Source organism: Eublepharis macularius, chromosome 14 (assembly GCF_028583425.1).
Source record: "Eublepharis macularius isolate TG4126 chromosome 14, MPM_Emac_v1.0, whole genome shotgun sequence".
Lineage (NCBI taxonomy): Eukaryota > Metazoa > Chordata > Lepidosauria > Squamata > Eublepharidae > Eublepharis > Eublepharis macularius.
Genome location: NC_072803.1, coordinates 36,359,032 through 36,375,326, shown reverse-complemented (window position 1 = coordinate 36,375,326; position 16,295 = coordinate 36,359,032). Strand labels below are relative to the sequence as shown.

The window sequence follows — 16,295 nt, the reverse complement described above, 5'->3', positions numbered from 1 at the left end:
AGTGCAATCCTAAACAATTACTCCAGTCTAAGCCCACTGCTTTCAACGAGATCGTATTGAAAATATCTTTTCTTTCTGTCTCCCGCCTGAAATCCTTCACCTTGGAAAAATAAAGCAGTTCATATTTATCATGACGACTTAGTGAGGACTAGAACTTGACCAGCTAAAGTTAAGAGTTCCCAAAGCTGATCTACTGGTTCCCAGTGACCAGTTCATTTTCTGGCTAGCGCTCTAAAGTGATCTGGAAGGTAGGTGACTACAGGCAGTAGCAGCTTTATCTGCTTCCATTCTTCAAAGGAGAGGAGCCAATTCTATCCCCTTTCCTTGTGATGCAGTCCTTGCACTCTTTCCCAGAAAATGGCGCAAAGGGGACTTGCAGACTCCCTGGAGTATGCTCGGCAGCATACAGTGGACTTGGATCCCAGTTTGAGAAATACTTTGCTAGCCTATTTTGGGAGTGATGCAAGGTTAGCAGATCTGCTGTCTTTCTAGGAGTGTCTGTTTGCATTATGCTTTATGTGGTGGTGGTGGTGGTGGTGGTGGTGGTAAGTATTGTCAAGTTGTAACTGACTTATAGCGACCCCTGCTGGCATTTTCAAAACAAGATACTAACAGAGGTTATTTGACATTGCCGGCCTCTGCATAGAGACCCTGGTCTCCTTTGGAGGTCTCCCATCCAATTACTAACCAAGGCCATCCCTGCTTCGCTTCCAAGATCAGTCTTGCCTGGGCTATCCAGGTATTGGTTAGTAAAAGAAATATTAGATCCACTATAAGTCCCCAGTGCTTTCTTGTCCAGAGGAAACTCGGGATCTTCTCAACTTCCCTTGCCCCAGGACCAGTTTATGAATAAATCCCCAGGTTTCTGTGAATGCTAACAGTTTTTTTAAGAGTACATTTTGGGTGCAAGTGTAGTTCTCCAAATATCTTAACTTTTTTCTTTTTTTCTTTTTTTAAGAGCAAGGTTTTGACTGTTTGGCTATGCTTAGAGGACAATGTCCACTGAAACCTGAGTGAATAAAACAACCTGTGATTGGGATGGGGCTTCAGTGTCCTGTTTCATTTCATGCCTCTGCCGCACTGGCAAAGACAGAGCAGTGGAAAAAAAACACTTAAGAGGATGTGTGGTGCAGTTGTTGGACTAGAACCAGAGAGTAGAGGAGTGGCATCAGTTGCAACTTGGCTGAAGCTGAAGTACCTTGGGATGCAGGGTCTCTTCCCCCTAACCCCCCCCCAAAACCCTGTTGTGTCTCACGTGCAATCCCTCCCTTCAACCTGAAAAATGCATGTATTGTTTTCCCTAAGATTTCATGGCTGTTTATTTCAAACAAAGATAGATCTTCTCTGTCAGGAAACAACTCCTAACTGCCAAGTCTTGTTGAAACCATTCCTCTTCTCAGCTGGAAAACAGAAGGGAAACTGTGAGCCAATCTAGATCCTTGGTTTCACAGAGCCCAGACCCACCCACATCTGTCTGTGCCAGCATACTCCTCCTATTCCATTGGTGGACCCAGTCAGGCCCCCATATGACATCCACATTTTGCTGTGAAGAAAAGAGAGAGGCAGGCTGATGCTGAGTAAGCATAACTCACACATTCATACACACACCCCATCTGACTTAGATCTGTTTGGCAAGTTTGATCTTTGGTGTTAGGGCTTGTCAAGATAAGGCAGCAGAAGCAGCAGATATGTCTTCACTGAAAACAAACAGCATCAGCAAAGCCCCTCCTTATTCCTTTCACATCATTGTCAGTTCTGGGCTGATTGCCCTGTATATTTGGCCAGAACTTGGTGATGGCTTACAAGCGGAATCCATGCTTGATGTCCCCTTGGTTCCAGGTCAAGTCCTACCATGTTGCCTAGGCAAATAACACAATGTGTGCTTCTTCTCTGTCTTTGGATCTTGGAAGGATGCTATTTGTTGTGACAGTCAAACCAAGGCCTTGGTGTGGCTCCTGAATATGTGACCCCAACACGGGCTGCACACCTGTTACATAAATCCAAGGTGCATCCTGGGTGAGGTTGATTCTGTAGAGAGGGTTCTCAATTAGTTAAGATCATGCCTTTAGTTATTTCTTATTTGTGGAAGTTCGGCTTGCTCTTTTACTTGTGCTTGGCTGCCAAGGCCCTAAATAATGCAAAGAATGAGCTAAGTTATAGGTATGTAAGTGGTTAGGATCAGCTTGCGAAAACCACAATAATTTAGCTGTGTCTTTTGTTAATTCTTGGAGCGGCAGTGCTGGAAAAGACATGCTCAAATAGAGCTATGTATTATGAATGTTTCATATTATACTATTTCACAATCAGAAAACAGTCGTTGGTGGAGAAAAAGAAAAGCTTGATTTTAGCCCCTAGTAATTGGATACCTGATATCGATAGCAGCCAGCATATTAACAGTGGCTAATGCTTTGCACTAACCCAGCTGAAGGCCACCACATAAGAACACCTGTGGCAACTTCACAGACATGAGGAAACTGAGGCGCAATGTTATGTGTGGCTAGGGACTTCAGAAGGCAACCATTTTATGATCTCCAGCCTGTTCTGGGGGGCTGAAGGAGTTACTTAAAAATGTCTTCTAAGAAACTGATGTGTTGTGGAGCACTTGTTGTCCCTCAGACTCATACAAATAGACTTTGTCTATCTGGGCCTACCCCTGTGGAATTTTTTAGTACCCTCTGTGGGGAGTTTCAGCATATATAGCCATAAAGGTTGGCAGGAAGTGGCTATAACAAAATGTTTTGTATGTTTCATGTATTTTGAGTGAAACAGGACTTCTATCTGAAGCTTTCTTACGGGGAGAGTGTGCCTCCTTCTCTATTTTTTCCTGTCAAAATGGTAACCTAAAAGAGGGGGAAGCCCCCACATTCTCAGTCCTTCCATATCACAGTTGGAGGAGCACAAGATGGAGAATAAGAGCTCACAGTGGGGCAGGTGGGAAGGAAGGGGGGCTGCACAGAGGGTCACTTAGTGAACCACATTGACAGGTAAGTGCCACTCTGTTTTGCGAAGGTAGGCAGATATCAACCCACATCTAGCCTTACTGATTCCAGCACAAAATTATAACTTTTAGTAGTGGGATGTGGAGAGAGAAAAAGGAGATCAATCTATAATTGTGAACCACCAATTGATATAACTCATTGCTTTCAGACCAGGGACTTCCTGGTTGACACAGTTGCATCTGAGCCACAATGTTATATCATCTGCTTCCCAGTTAGGCCAGGGATGGGCAATGTTGGAGGGCTTCTCTTGGGCCATGACCCCATACTGAACTGCGGTCTCTGTGGCTGTGATTTACTGTTAAAAAATGCTGGTCTTACATCTCTTTTGACTCTGTATTATTAAAGCACACATCCTGAAGAGCTCTTGTAAAATGAAGGTTCTGTATACTATTGACCGTATATAGGAGCCTTTGCAAGAACCCACCATTGGCTCTCTCATCTGGCTGTTAAAGCCACATCAGGGTGACTGTTGAGAGTGCAGCAACCACTTGGGGTTATTGCGTGTCGGGGCGGGGGGGTGGCCAGCAGGTTGGACAGAGCCACAGCCAAGTGCAGTAAGCTGACAATGTCTTTTAGCATGGAATGTGAATGGCTACAACCGTGGTCCAAAATATCATGTTTCTGCATATATGTGGTTGTCTGTACTAGCCTGCCAAGGGGAACTGCACCCTGTCTCCTTCCCCAGAGGTCTCAAGAGATGTAAAATCCCTGCTTTGAATCTCACTTCCGCCATGAATGCATTAGGTGGCTGAAAGCAAGCTGCAACCTGTCAGCAATAACACTGGCCTACCTTACATGTGAAGGGCCTTGAATCCCCCCCAAAGTGTCATGAAATGGTAAGTAATATGGAATGTGGGGTGCCACTTGGATTTTCTGCTTCCAGCACAAGGTGATGATATTCAAAAAAATTTCACTAGAGATGAGCCATTTCAATTAATTTATTTATCTAGATATTTACACACTACTTTTTCTCCCAAATAGAGAAACTGAATAGCATACATCTTTCTCCCCTTCTCCATTTTATTTTCACAACAACCTTGTGAGGTGGGTTAGGCTAAGTGAGAGATGGTGTCATATAGTGCTTAAAGTGTCAGACTAGGACGAGGCAACTGGACTGAATCCACAATCTATGGAAGTTCACAGGGTGACCTCTGGCCCATCACAACCTCTCAGCCTAACCTACCACACAAGGTAGTTTTGTGAAGAGTAAGTGGATTATGTCTATAGGGGGTATTGACCATGTACCCCCCATATATGAGCGACCATGCCTGGTTAAGCTGCACCTCCACTTCCGTCAGATGTTATATGGTTTTTATACATTGAGCAGGTATTTTATGAGAAAGCTGTGTTAATTTATTGTGATTTTATATTGTATATTTTCTGTTGTAACCCACCCTGAGCCTGCTTGCAGGGAGGGAATGATATAAATAACAACAACAACAGAACAATGATATCACCCAGCAAGCTTCCAGGGCGTAGCAGGGATTCAAACCTGCGTCTCCAAGATCCTAGACCTCGCCTCCCCGACTCTAACAACTACCCCAAACTATTTCTTGTTTCATTTGGAGTCCGTATATTGTCATTATCATTTGTGCTGGACAGTATTGTTTTTGTTGTCTCAATGGATTATTCTTTTGTTTCTTTCATGCAAGTCATTTGCATGTGCCATTTTTGCTCCACTGATAAACAAGTTTAAAATAACAGACAAATATTTACATTTGCATGGTAAAAATATATAACTGAAAATAAAGTTTAGTGCATGTGCTGCTGACCATAGAGAAACAAAACGGAAACCGGGATATCTCCATTAAACCAGCATGCTTGTGAAATTTGGTTTCATCCCTATAGTTGGGACTGGCTTGAAAAAGTCCCTGCTATCTTTTTTATTTAGAAATTAGAAAATGCATATCCTGCCTTTCCAGAGATCTGCTAGAGGTAACTCATAAAGCAAAAACAATATAATGTAAAACACTATCCAGGCTAGAAGCTAACCATAAAGGCAGCTTTAAAATATGGAACCCCTCAGTTAAAAGCTGAGTGAAATGAAATGTTTTGGCCCAAACTGAATCAAATTGTAGAGGGTGCCACCACTAAAAAAGCTCTGTCTCTAGTTGCCACCTGCCTTACTTCTTATTTATTATTACAGCATCTGTATCCTGCCTCGCCTTGTGGTTCATGGCAGCCAACACATCACATTTAAAACTAATGGATACCTCCGCCCCACAATGAGTTTAAACCTCATTAAAAGTCTTGGCAGTAATTCTGCTCTCTACTTCTCCAGTACTTTAATGGATATTGTATTTATTATGGCCGATTATTGTATTGTTAATAAGTCGTTCAAATTATTGTTTGTATAAATATTTGGAAAATTAAATAAAAAGTATTTTTAAAACAGCCTTGGCAAATATGCCTTGCAGTATTGATGTAGCTCTCTAAGGAGATTCATCTCTTCAAACAGCCCATTTCACGGAACAGGAAAAGAGCTCAGACAGATGCCAGGCAGCCTACGTTAAGTGGGGGAACAGCCAGTAGATGGCAGCCTGAACGCCATAATTAGCACATGGGCCTGACTGGAGAGGAGATGGGCTTTAAGAGGGGTGTGTGTGTGTCTAGACTGTAAAGGGCTTTCAAAGTTATAACCAGAACTTTGAGTTGAACTCAGAAATACGATGACAACCAATGCAGCTGTTTGAAGATGAGCAAGATACGTTCCCGTTGGCGAGCTCCTGACAATAGTTAAGGTGTCACTTTCTAAACCAGCAAGTTTCCGGTTGGTCTTCAAGGGCAGCCCAACCTAGAGCGTATTACAGTAGCCCAACAGCGAGGAGGGGCGGTGGTGGAATGGACAGCAGTTTGCAAAGATGATAACTAGCGGGTGGGAACATAGGAGAGGCCGGCCTGCTCTGTGTTCACACATATTTCTTCTTATTGTCATTTCTGGAAACGCAGATTTGGCAGATTTTAGAAACAAGCCCTTCCAGACGTGTTTGAGCAGAAGTCACAGTGTGAGGGCGGTAGCAGCGTCTCTTGGCCAAAGTACCTTCCAGTCCAACAACTGCGCTCTGCTTCCAGCGCAAGGCCCGGCCGCCCCGCCCCGATGCGCGTCTATCCCCGCCGGGTCCACTCCAACCTCAGCGCCGATCTCGCATCATTGTCCGGCTGGACTTCCCAGCCCCGCCCCCTTCTCCCAGGCCCGACCAATGAGAGTGCGGGAAGCCGGGGAAGCCGCGCCGCGATTGGCGCTGCAGGTACCATCACTCCGAGGGGAGGACAGGGAGCTAGGCGGTGGCTCTCGCCGCTGCCTCCTTCGCCTTAGCCTGCGAGGGCTCGGAACGGGCTCGGGGCCGCGGAGGTGCGCTGTCCGCTCAGCTGCGCGTCTTCTGCGCGCATCACCTGCGCCTTCGGTGCGCAGCTCACGGTAAAGGCTCTTCTCTTGCTTTTTCATGCAGTGCCTGCGCTCGCTTCGGGGGCTGGGGAGTTTGCACTGCAAAGCCGCGCGCACGCCCCGAGTTGCGAAGGGCCTGGGGATTTTTTGGAGAACGGCTGGTGGCGCCTGGCGGGTGGAAGGGCTCCCCTTCTCCGCCCGCCCCAGTCCCGTTGGTCAGGCTGCATCCTAAAGTGGCCGCCTCCGCGCTGGCGAGGAAGGAACCCCAGGCTGAAAGGGAAGGGGGTCTTGCGGCGGCACAATGCCTCGGGCGAGTAAAAGTTAGAAAGCTCTTTGTTGTTGTTTTGAACTTGGAATTTTCTGGGTGTTGTCTTTTTAAAAAAACTCTCTGTTTGCTCACCAGTAAGTATTCTACTTTCAATGGGGCTTACTTCCAGAAACGTGTGCGTAGGATTGCCAACTTAAAAGGCTGGTTGAACGCTTTTTGTAAGGGGCTGGGCTGCTTAGGGAAGCTTTGCGGCCGCAGGAGGGGCGGGGGGAGTTCTTTTGCATAAGCACCCATTGAAATGAATGAGAGAGTCTTCTCGGCTTCCTGTTCATTTCAGAGAGGGTGTGTGTTTGTGTGTGTGGCCTCTGGACTGTGAGTCTCGCTGCCCTAATGCTAAGGATTTGGTGAAATCTTGATTATGGGCGCTTCTTCTTGTCCTGTTGAAGAGGGTGGAGAAAGCCCAGCTCAAGATGCCTGGATTCTCTATTGACAGTGGGTTGAATATTGAACCCAGGGGAAGGAGGAGTGATTCAGGGTCTGTCTTCCTCTGATTGTATGACCCCTCCTCACCTTGCTTCTCTTCTGGGTCTGCTTATCCATCATTCTGTTGGACTATACCTATCTTTGTGGCTAGTTAAAGAGCACCCTCCCTCCCAATCTGGCAGTTTATTGCTCTTTCTGTCACTGGCTGTTAGATTCCCTGGTCTGTAGAGGATGGGGAAGTGGGGGTGGGGAGGAAGGTTAAAAGAGGAAGAAAGAGGGCTTCTGCATTCCTTCTGTCATCACTGAGTGAGACTGGTTCAGTAAATGTGTCAATTGCTGCTAGAGAAAGGTTACCTGGGTACAAGAGGGCCGAAGGGAGGGGGGAGAGCTTGCAATTGCAGGTCCTTCTGGGGGTGCCAGGTGGGGATACAAGGGCTCACTGGACAAACATCTGATCAGAAAGGATTCCCCATTGTCAGAATTGCTAACTAATCGGGATCTCAGACTATATGTGCAGTCCTAATAGAGCTTTCGATATGCTGTAGAACAATCCAAACTTGATATTCCCATCAGCCATTTCTGGCAATTATTCACTTGTATGGAAGAAAGAAGGGATATCACTCAGGTTGAGTGCTAAATGTGACCTAGCTGCCCCCAGCGTCTGGACCAAAGAGCAGATGTTGCCTTCTTTTGAGATTAGTGAGGGTTTGTGTTGTCCTGTGGAATTTAGACTTGATTTCAGCATTAACATGCATGAAGCAGCCTTCTGCTGAATAACACCACTGGTCTGTCAAGGTCAGTTCTGTCTATTCTCACTGGCAGTGGCTCTCCAGGGCAAGGGGTAGATTTCTCAAGTTTCCTGTGGAGTGGGACCAAATCTGGAAGAAAAGGAGTCCAGGTTTCACACAGAGGTCTTTCACATCATCTTCTATTTGATCCATTTAACTGGAGATGCTAGGGACTGACTCTGGAACCTTCTGCGTGCAAAGCAGATGCTCTGCCATTAAGCCACGGTCTCTCCTCACCCCAGCATGATGCTGGCAAGGCAAATGAACTTGCCTGTGCAGCTTTCCCATTGCACACTGTTGTGTTTAAACTGGGCTGCTGTGTGTGCCAAACAGCTACACATGCTTAGTTGGCAGCATACCAAAGACTGGTATCCTGGGTGGGTATTGTGCTTGCATGTTAACTAAGCATGTGTAGCTGCTTTGCATGGATATCAGCCCACTTTAAACACCCGGCTGGGCTTGTGCAAAGTCCAACTGGGCAAGTGCCTTTGCTTGGCCAGCATCCCCTTTTAATCTGACCTTGGAACTCTGCGAGAGGAGCCATTCTGAGGCTGAATAGCTTCACCTTCTGATCAGGGGGGTCCGAGAACGATGGAACCTTTGGAATTGCTCTTCTAAAAAGACCATCTCCAGCATGTGCAGGCATTAGACAGCAATCTCCAAAGCAGTTCCGCAGACAGGTACTGGTCTCGCCTGTTGGTGCATCTTTGTGCTGATCTTAGTTCCCTGTTATATTTGCATCTAGTCCACAGTAGCACCCACTTTACTTTTGTTTCATCTGCATTTGACAACTGCTGTCCTTTGCCTCCAGCTCCACCCTCACCCCAAGAATAATCCCCAGCTGATCCTAGCACATGGAAAATGTCTTCCAGAATTTCACTTTTATTTAACTTTCCCTGTCCCTGAAAGCTGGAGGTGGGTAGCATAAATAACAAATACACTTTAACCTGTATTGGTGCATGATTCCTAGCTGCCCTTGGAAATGGCCTCCAGGTGGGAATTGTACATCCCTTCCATGTGCTGCAGAGGTGGGCTGTTGTAGGTTTTGAGGTGGCTCTATACCACCTCTCCCCAACTTTGTCAGTCTTTGGACTGGGCATATCCTAGGCTCCTGTGTTCTTTTGATGGCATGGCTAGTTGCCAGCTGTGTTTTGTTTACAAAATCTATATTCTGCCTTTCTGCAGTAATCATGGTGGCTCACAAAAATTACAGAAATACATGTAATTAAAATCTGACTTTATAGGTCAAGGATTAAAGCAGTTAGCTATAGACTGAAACAGCAGATTGAAAAACGCAGTAAATGCCACAGCAAGTAAAGCAGTACAGAATCAATAACTGAGAATTCCAAGGCCTGGGTAACTTTGTCCAGGTCTGCTGCTCCTAGAAACAGCTGCAGGTGGTGAACTAGCAAAAAAACCCACTTCTGACTCCCTCTACAGTTTGATTCTCTGTCAGCAAAGCCAGATCCAAGAGCACTCTCCAACTACAACTCTTCCTTTAGGAAGAATGCAGCCCTCCCCAGACCGTGTACCTAATCCAAGATCAGTTCCGTCTCTGATCCATTGTACTTCACTTTTGCCTGGATTAAGTTTATTTGCCCACGTCCAATTCTTGACTGACTTCAGAAATTGGTTCTGTTGCCTCTGTGAAATTGGAGGGAAAGAAAAGAGAGTTGAAGATCATTTGTATATTGAGACTTCATTCCAGGTCTTTGGGTGGCCTCTCCCATTGGCTGTACATGGATTTTAAACACGTTGGGAGATAAAACTCTGCAGGACCTCAGAGGTCAGGAGTCTGCATTGCAACCATTGGCTCTAGAGCCCAATGTGACGCAGTGGGAAACCGAATGTGGCTCTTTTCTAAAGAAAATGCTGAGGAATTGGATGCTGGGCATCTACTCTTTAACACTGCAATGTATAAAGAGTGAGTCCAGTCTAAGCCCATTGATTTCAATGGATTTAGATGGAGAAACTCTAAATCTGTTGTTACAAAGTAGATCTCACATTAAGAACAATCAGCATAAATGCTATTCACAGGTTGTTGCACAGTCAGGATCTCTTAAATTATGTTTATACCTGAGTTCTGTGTGTTTTGGAAAACTGTTTTTTTGATGTCCCTGTCAACAACGCCTGTATATCTCAAATACACATGTGCTGGCAGAACTCCTTTTCCATTCTGTGTTTTGTTTTGAAAATATTATACCCTGCTTCATATGAAGGAGCTTCCAAAAATGAAACACATTAAAACACCAATAATCCAAACAGCAATAAAATGCTAGTTTTAGCCCAATCTGAAACATTTCAAAGATAAAAACTCACCCGATAAGAGTAAAAGTAATCAGTCTTTCAGATTGTGAGAAACAGCTGAAATGCAGCAGATGCAAACTTCCTTGAGCATCTCCCAAAGGCTCATTAGAATAAAACAGCCTTCCGAGCCTTGCCAGAGAAGGGCCCGAGCACTGTATCTGATTGGGTGGGAGCAGCCACCGAGAAGACTGTAGATCTCGCAGCAGCCCGACAGCCCATCAGTGTATTGATGTTTTCTTACCAGGTCCTTCTGACATCTTGGGACAAGCAAAAATAGATTACATTTTTTTTTACGTGCTGCATTTTTATTCTGCCCTTTCTCTGACAAGCTCAGGGAAGCTTACATGGTTCTCTTCTATTTTATTCTTGCAATAAGCCTCTGAGGTAAATTTGGCTGAGAGTGTGTCACTAGCTCAGGGTCAATCAGTAAGATTCATAGTTCAGAGGTGATTTAAACTGAGGACTCCTAACCTTAGACTGACACTCTAACCACTATACTGTACTCTCTTTTTTAATGTATATGATATATTGGTTCTTGTACACCCTTGATGCCACAGGCCTTTTGTTTCTGGGGGGCAGGGATAGGCGTGAAGCTAAATTGTGCTAGCAGAACAAATTATTACGAAGTCCTGGAAATCTTGGAAGAGGTTTTCAAAAGAGGAATGATTATGTCTGGGAACCCGTAATGATGCTTAAACTAACACGCTACATTAAGCTGAGAGAAGCTTCTTTGTTTCAGACTGGGCTCCTTTTCTATCCTTTTGGAATGGGAGATAAAAAAGCCCATGGTCAAACCACTTCTTTACTATAATTAGTATAACTGAGGGACTTTAGATCAAAGTCTTGCCATAAATTTGTCTATTCGCCCATGGCAAGTAACAGAAACCTCAAGGTGATCAGACAGTGGAGGTTTTGTGAACCGCAAAGAACGTTTTTCCTTTCAGGGAGTCAGAGTGCCACAAAGGATTAGCATAGATAGGTGTGTATGGACAGATGGGCTAGTAAAATCTTTTTTGGGTGGTAGATTTTGGGGAACTTGTTTCTACGCCTGAGCAAATTACATGAAATACTTTTTAAAAATGTTATGGGCAGGGGGTGCAATCCAGCAAAACCACAAGCATAGAGAATCCCACCCCTCCATTGCATGTACTTAACTTTTCCCGACTTGCAATTGCTTATCTTTGGCTGGATTAAGACCTGGGCTTGTTTTGTTTTAATCCATATATAATGCCCAGTCAAAGGCAACTAACAGAGAACTGTTTGAAAATCTTGGGACATATCTAGCCAAAGATGAGCATTTCTAAATCCCATTAATTTCACTGGGAGAGATTAAAGCATAGGTTTAACTGTACCACAGTCCTTATGCAGTGCTCAGATTGGTCAGAATGAGACCATCCTGTCCTCTCTTGGTTTAACTCTACCGCCCCCCCCCTGCACAAACTAGATTGAACAAGGCCTGGTAAGAAGGTTTACATGCATACTACTATTACACACAAGAACCTGGGGAAAATGCAAAGAATATTATATTACATTTGCAATCTAGTTTCTTGACTTGCTTGGCTTTTTTTTTATTTTTAAATTTCTCGCCCTTTAAGATTGTAAAGATATGCTTGAAATCTCAGATGATTTCTAGGATGTGGTGGTTGGGGCTTCTTGCTCTATGGTACCAGAAACAGAATGAGTTATGCAAACAGAAGAGATTGCTTATAAATTATGCAGGACTAGAGAAAACGTTTGCGTGTTATGGATTTGCATAATTGGGCCAGGTTGCAGGATTCTTTCCTAGCTCCAAAGCTACTTGCCTCTTTCAAAAGTAGTTTTTATTTGCTCTTATTTTGTGAATTAACGTGATCACCTTTTCCGGAGAGGCTGTGCACAACTACTCGACATTAATAAGGAAGATACATAAAAGTAACGGCTGGATTTTAACACTAAACTGCTCTGGGGCAAGCTGCTTGGTTAATATGTTATGCTTCATTTGGGCTGGGCTGAATTTGAACAGCTGCTTCAGATTGCCACAGACAAGTTCAACAGCAGGATACTCAGAGCTCCCACTACAGCACTGGCTTTGAAAAGCCCAAGAGGATCTGTCTGGCTTGCCTCTAGGCTGTATTTCTCTGGACGGAAGGCCAGGGGTGCACAAAATAGGAACGGACTGATGAGGATATCTCCTAGACCTAAATAACTGAATAGTAGGTCCGGTGTAAGCCAAATGGTAATTTCAGTTTTTAAAAGGGTCGAAATGCTAGCATTTGAAAATCTGCTTCCTGGGTTCCATTTTATTTTTCAGTACGTAGAATACATACTGAAGCAATGAGCCTCCTTTGAAACCACTTCACATCTTGTAAAAGCTTCACACTTTGGTTATAGACAGATATACTATGAATTTATTTATTTATTTATTTATTCATGGCATTTGTGTGCTAATTCTCTCCCTGGAGGGACCCAAAGCTGCTCAGAGGCAGATATCAAAATGCAAATTACCAAGTTAAACAGTACATTTAAGCAGATTCTAGGCTGGTTTGGTCAATATTTGTTTCCGGTCTTTGAGCTCCTGCCTCTGGCTTTAAGTACCTGCAAGGAGAGGAAAACAGCTTAGTCCAGATGGAACTGAGCCACTTCCTTCCAGCCAGATCTTCCTCATTCTCCTCTCCCCCGCTGGAAAAACAGAGCCCATTGCCAAAAGGTTTTTAAAAAGAAAAGAAAAAGAAAAAAATTGCGGTGGTTGTATCAGCTTCTCTGAAGGAAAAATGCAGCTCTGTGGGCAAGGCAGTATATAGCTTTGTGCTTTGGACATTGTGGGGCTTTATGCCCCCCCCCCACACCCCTGCCGCCACCGGTCAGCATCACTCCTTTCTTTAGCCTGTCACTCCCTCCTCCCCCCCCCCCATTGGCTGCTTTGGGGAGAGCAAAGAAAGAAGAGACAAAGTAATTCAGAGGGGCCAGACTCTGTCATGAATATTCAGACATCCCAAATAGAAGCTGATCTTATTTTTCACATTGACACTCTATTCTTAAACTGTTAGAATTAAGTGATTTAAATATGCTTCACATTTAAATATATACGCGTGGGGGACTTGCGAGGACTAATGGAAGGGAATCTTATTTCCCTGCTTCCCCCCCCCCCCACCAAATCAGCTCATTGTTCAGAGTCAGATCTACTAATTCTTAGGATTTCATCCTTAATTAAAATTCTAATATAATATTAACTTTTTTTAAAAAAATAGTTACTACTAAACTGCAAGTCTCATTTTCTGTGGAACTGGGGAACAGTAATGTATAATCTTGTACAAATGGGTCTTGTTCAGGTGGGACAGTTTGCCTTGAACAGCTGCCTGCTGGAAATGCAACTGACGAAGCTTTTCCTAGAAGGGAAATACAATGACAGAAGGTTTACCTCTTGAATTTCTGCCTGCTGTACAGCTGTTAAAGGGGAGGATGAAAAAATTGGCAGCCACTGATGCCAAGTTGTGTCTGAGAGGCCTTGAGAAGTGGCTGAATGCACCAAGGAAGCAAGCATGCCAAGGATGCCAAGGATGTGTGAATGCACAGCTTCCTCTTCCCTCTTGGAGTTGGATACAGTAATAGAGGAAATAGGAGTTGAGCAGATGTTGACCCAGCTATAGACAACCTGCATGCTTAAAATTACATCCCTTAACTCTGTTCAACCTGGGATAAAATTGTCAGTGAGATCCATTTCCCTTTCAATCCTTCTGAGTTCAAGGGCTTGGGGACCCAGACCGCCCTGGAGTGTTAGGCATTCCATAATCTCCTAGAACCAGACAAGATCTACATGCAGTTATTTAGAGGTGGGAAGGTTGAGTTGCTTCGATACTGGGGAGACAGTTCCTGGAATCTTGGTGTGAAAGCTAATGTCCTTGGGAGTGGTTGATCTTTTCCTTCTGACCTCTTACCCGTGGTGGTGGTGGTGGTGGTGGTTCTTCTTCTGCATCATCTTCATCATTGCCATCTTTGTCTTCTTCTTCTTCTAAAATCTCTCTCCAAAATATAGGATTGAACTCCTTCCACCCAAACCAGAAATTTACATGTAGCTGCTGAAAATGTATAACACCAAGAGATTCTCTTGTTCCCAGTAGATGCTTCTGGTTGCTCGTGCTGATGCTGGCCAGCAGGGCTCATCTCAGTGATCTGGTGGGCCTGGCAGACGAAGATTTCGCTTTGGTCCTGGCTGCTTCATCTGGGTAACAGCTGCCAGCTTGCAGAGCAGATGGGTTTGTTGGGATCAGGGAATAGTCTAAGAAGTTATTTTTAGTTTGGATTATGGCTTTGCGGGGAGTAGTCGTCCTTTGATCGCATGAAATGGGGGTGAGCTGTCTTGTGCCTGCGGCTCCTGTTAGGTTGTCTCGTTCAGATATCTGTGTGAGATATTTTAGTGTTATTTATTTCAGAAGTGTACTAACGTGTCATCTGCCCCTGGGTCTGGACTGCATGCATTTCATATATCAGCAAAATCTTAAAGCATGAATAACGTAAATGAATATTGTAAATGTATATTGGTTTTATACAGGCCTTTTTTTCTGGGAAAAGAGGTGGTGGAACTCAGTGGGTTGTCCTCGGAGAAAATGGTCACATGGCTGGTGGCCCCGCCCCCTGATCTCCAGACAGAGGGGAGTTTAGATTGCCCTCCACATCGCTCCAGCGGTGCGGAGGGCAATCTAAACTCCCCTCTGTCTGGAGATCAGGGGGCGGGGCCACCAGCCATGTGATCATTTTCAAGAGGTTCCGGAACTCCATTCCACCACATTCCAGCTGAAAAAAGCCCTAGTTTTATACTACCTTCTACAGGGGATACCGGCAATTGTAGTTTGAAGAGGGGGCTTGCTGAGAATTTTCTATGGACTTTGAGCCCCTCCCGTAACTGCTAGGATTCCACAGTGAGTGTAAATGACTATGAAGCCAATTTAAGCTCGTGTTCATGCTGTCACTTTCTGATACAGGATATGACATCCTGGGATCCTCAGCATTCTTTTTTTTTTTTGTAATACATGTTTCAAATCCATTTAGATGTTGGTATATGTTTGCATGTTTGTGCCTGAGGAAACCTTGGAGCCCAGAATGGGTCTGAGCTAGAGTTCGGCATTCAAGGGCCATCATTCATAACTCCCATGTCCTTCTTGGGCTTCTAGTCTAGTGACTCTCAGTCTCCGCTCCTTTGCTGTTTATCCAGAGGCAGATGTCAAAGTAATTGCAAAAGAAAGATTTTGGAGCAGCAAAGCTTGCAAACAGGGCAGACTGTGATTTATTCTGAATTCCTTATTTTGGGCTTCTTGGTGAAAAACTTGGATTTTTCAAGCAATGCACCCAACTTTGCTGTGCGCAGAAGCTGCCTTAAACCATGTCTGGTGGTTGGCCTATCCAGCCTAGTCTGCTCTGACAGGCAGCAGCTCTCCAGGCAATTGAGACAGAAAGAGGTCTTTCCCAGCTTTGCTACCTGAGATCCTATTAGCTGGAGGTGCCAGGAATTGAATCCGGGACCCATTGTGTGCAGAGGCTCTGTTTTGCCACCCAAAAGTGGCCCCTTCTGTTTCAATGGAATCTATAAACAGTCACCAACTTCTGTGGCTCATCATGTTATTGGGTATCTTTATATAGTTGTTATCGGTAGCCAGTGAATAAATCCTTGCCTGCTAATTTCAGTGCTTCTCATTTACTAAAGAGCAAGATAATACCTTGGAAATCTTGTTGGTCTTTTAAGGTGCTACTGGGCTTGAATCTTGCTCTTCTACTGCAGATCAACATGGCTGCCCACCGGAAACTATTCTCATATACTGAATTCTCTGTGGGCTTTGGTAAAACAAGAGTGGGCCGAGAAGGGAGAGAGCGGCAGCGCTTAGTTTCCAGATTACAAAGTGCTTGCCTTGAGAATTGTACCTTCTCCAATGGACTCTAATTACTAGGAATTTGAGCGTATTTATACCCTGCTTTTCTCCCTATTTGAGAGCCCAGGGCAGCTTACAATGTCAGTCTCCCCTCCTCCATTTCATTTTCATAACAATGACCCTGGGTTGAGAGAAAGTGACTGGCCCAAGGTCACCTAATGAACT

At 44.6% G+C, this 16,295-nt stretch overlaps 1 protein-coding gene across 1 annotated transcript in view; it reads left to right on the top strand.

Annotated features, from left to right (window-relative positions):
* Positions 1–6,300: 6,300 nt before the first annotated feature.
* The window catches only part of RASSF2 (Ras association domain family member 2), a 41,434-nt gene continuing 31,439 nt past the window's right edge, over positions 6,301–16,295 (top strand). Inside the window, exon 1 of the mRNA XM_054998146.1 lies at positions 6,301–6,417. The gene's annotated coding sequence lies outside the window, so the exon portion shown is untranslated. The remainder of the gene's footprint in view (positions 6,418–16,295) is intronic.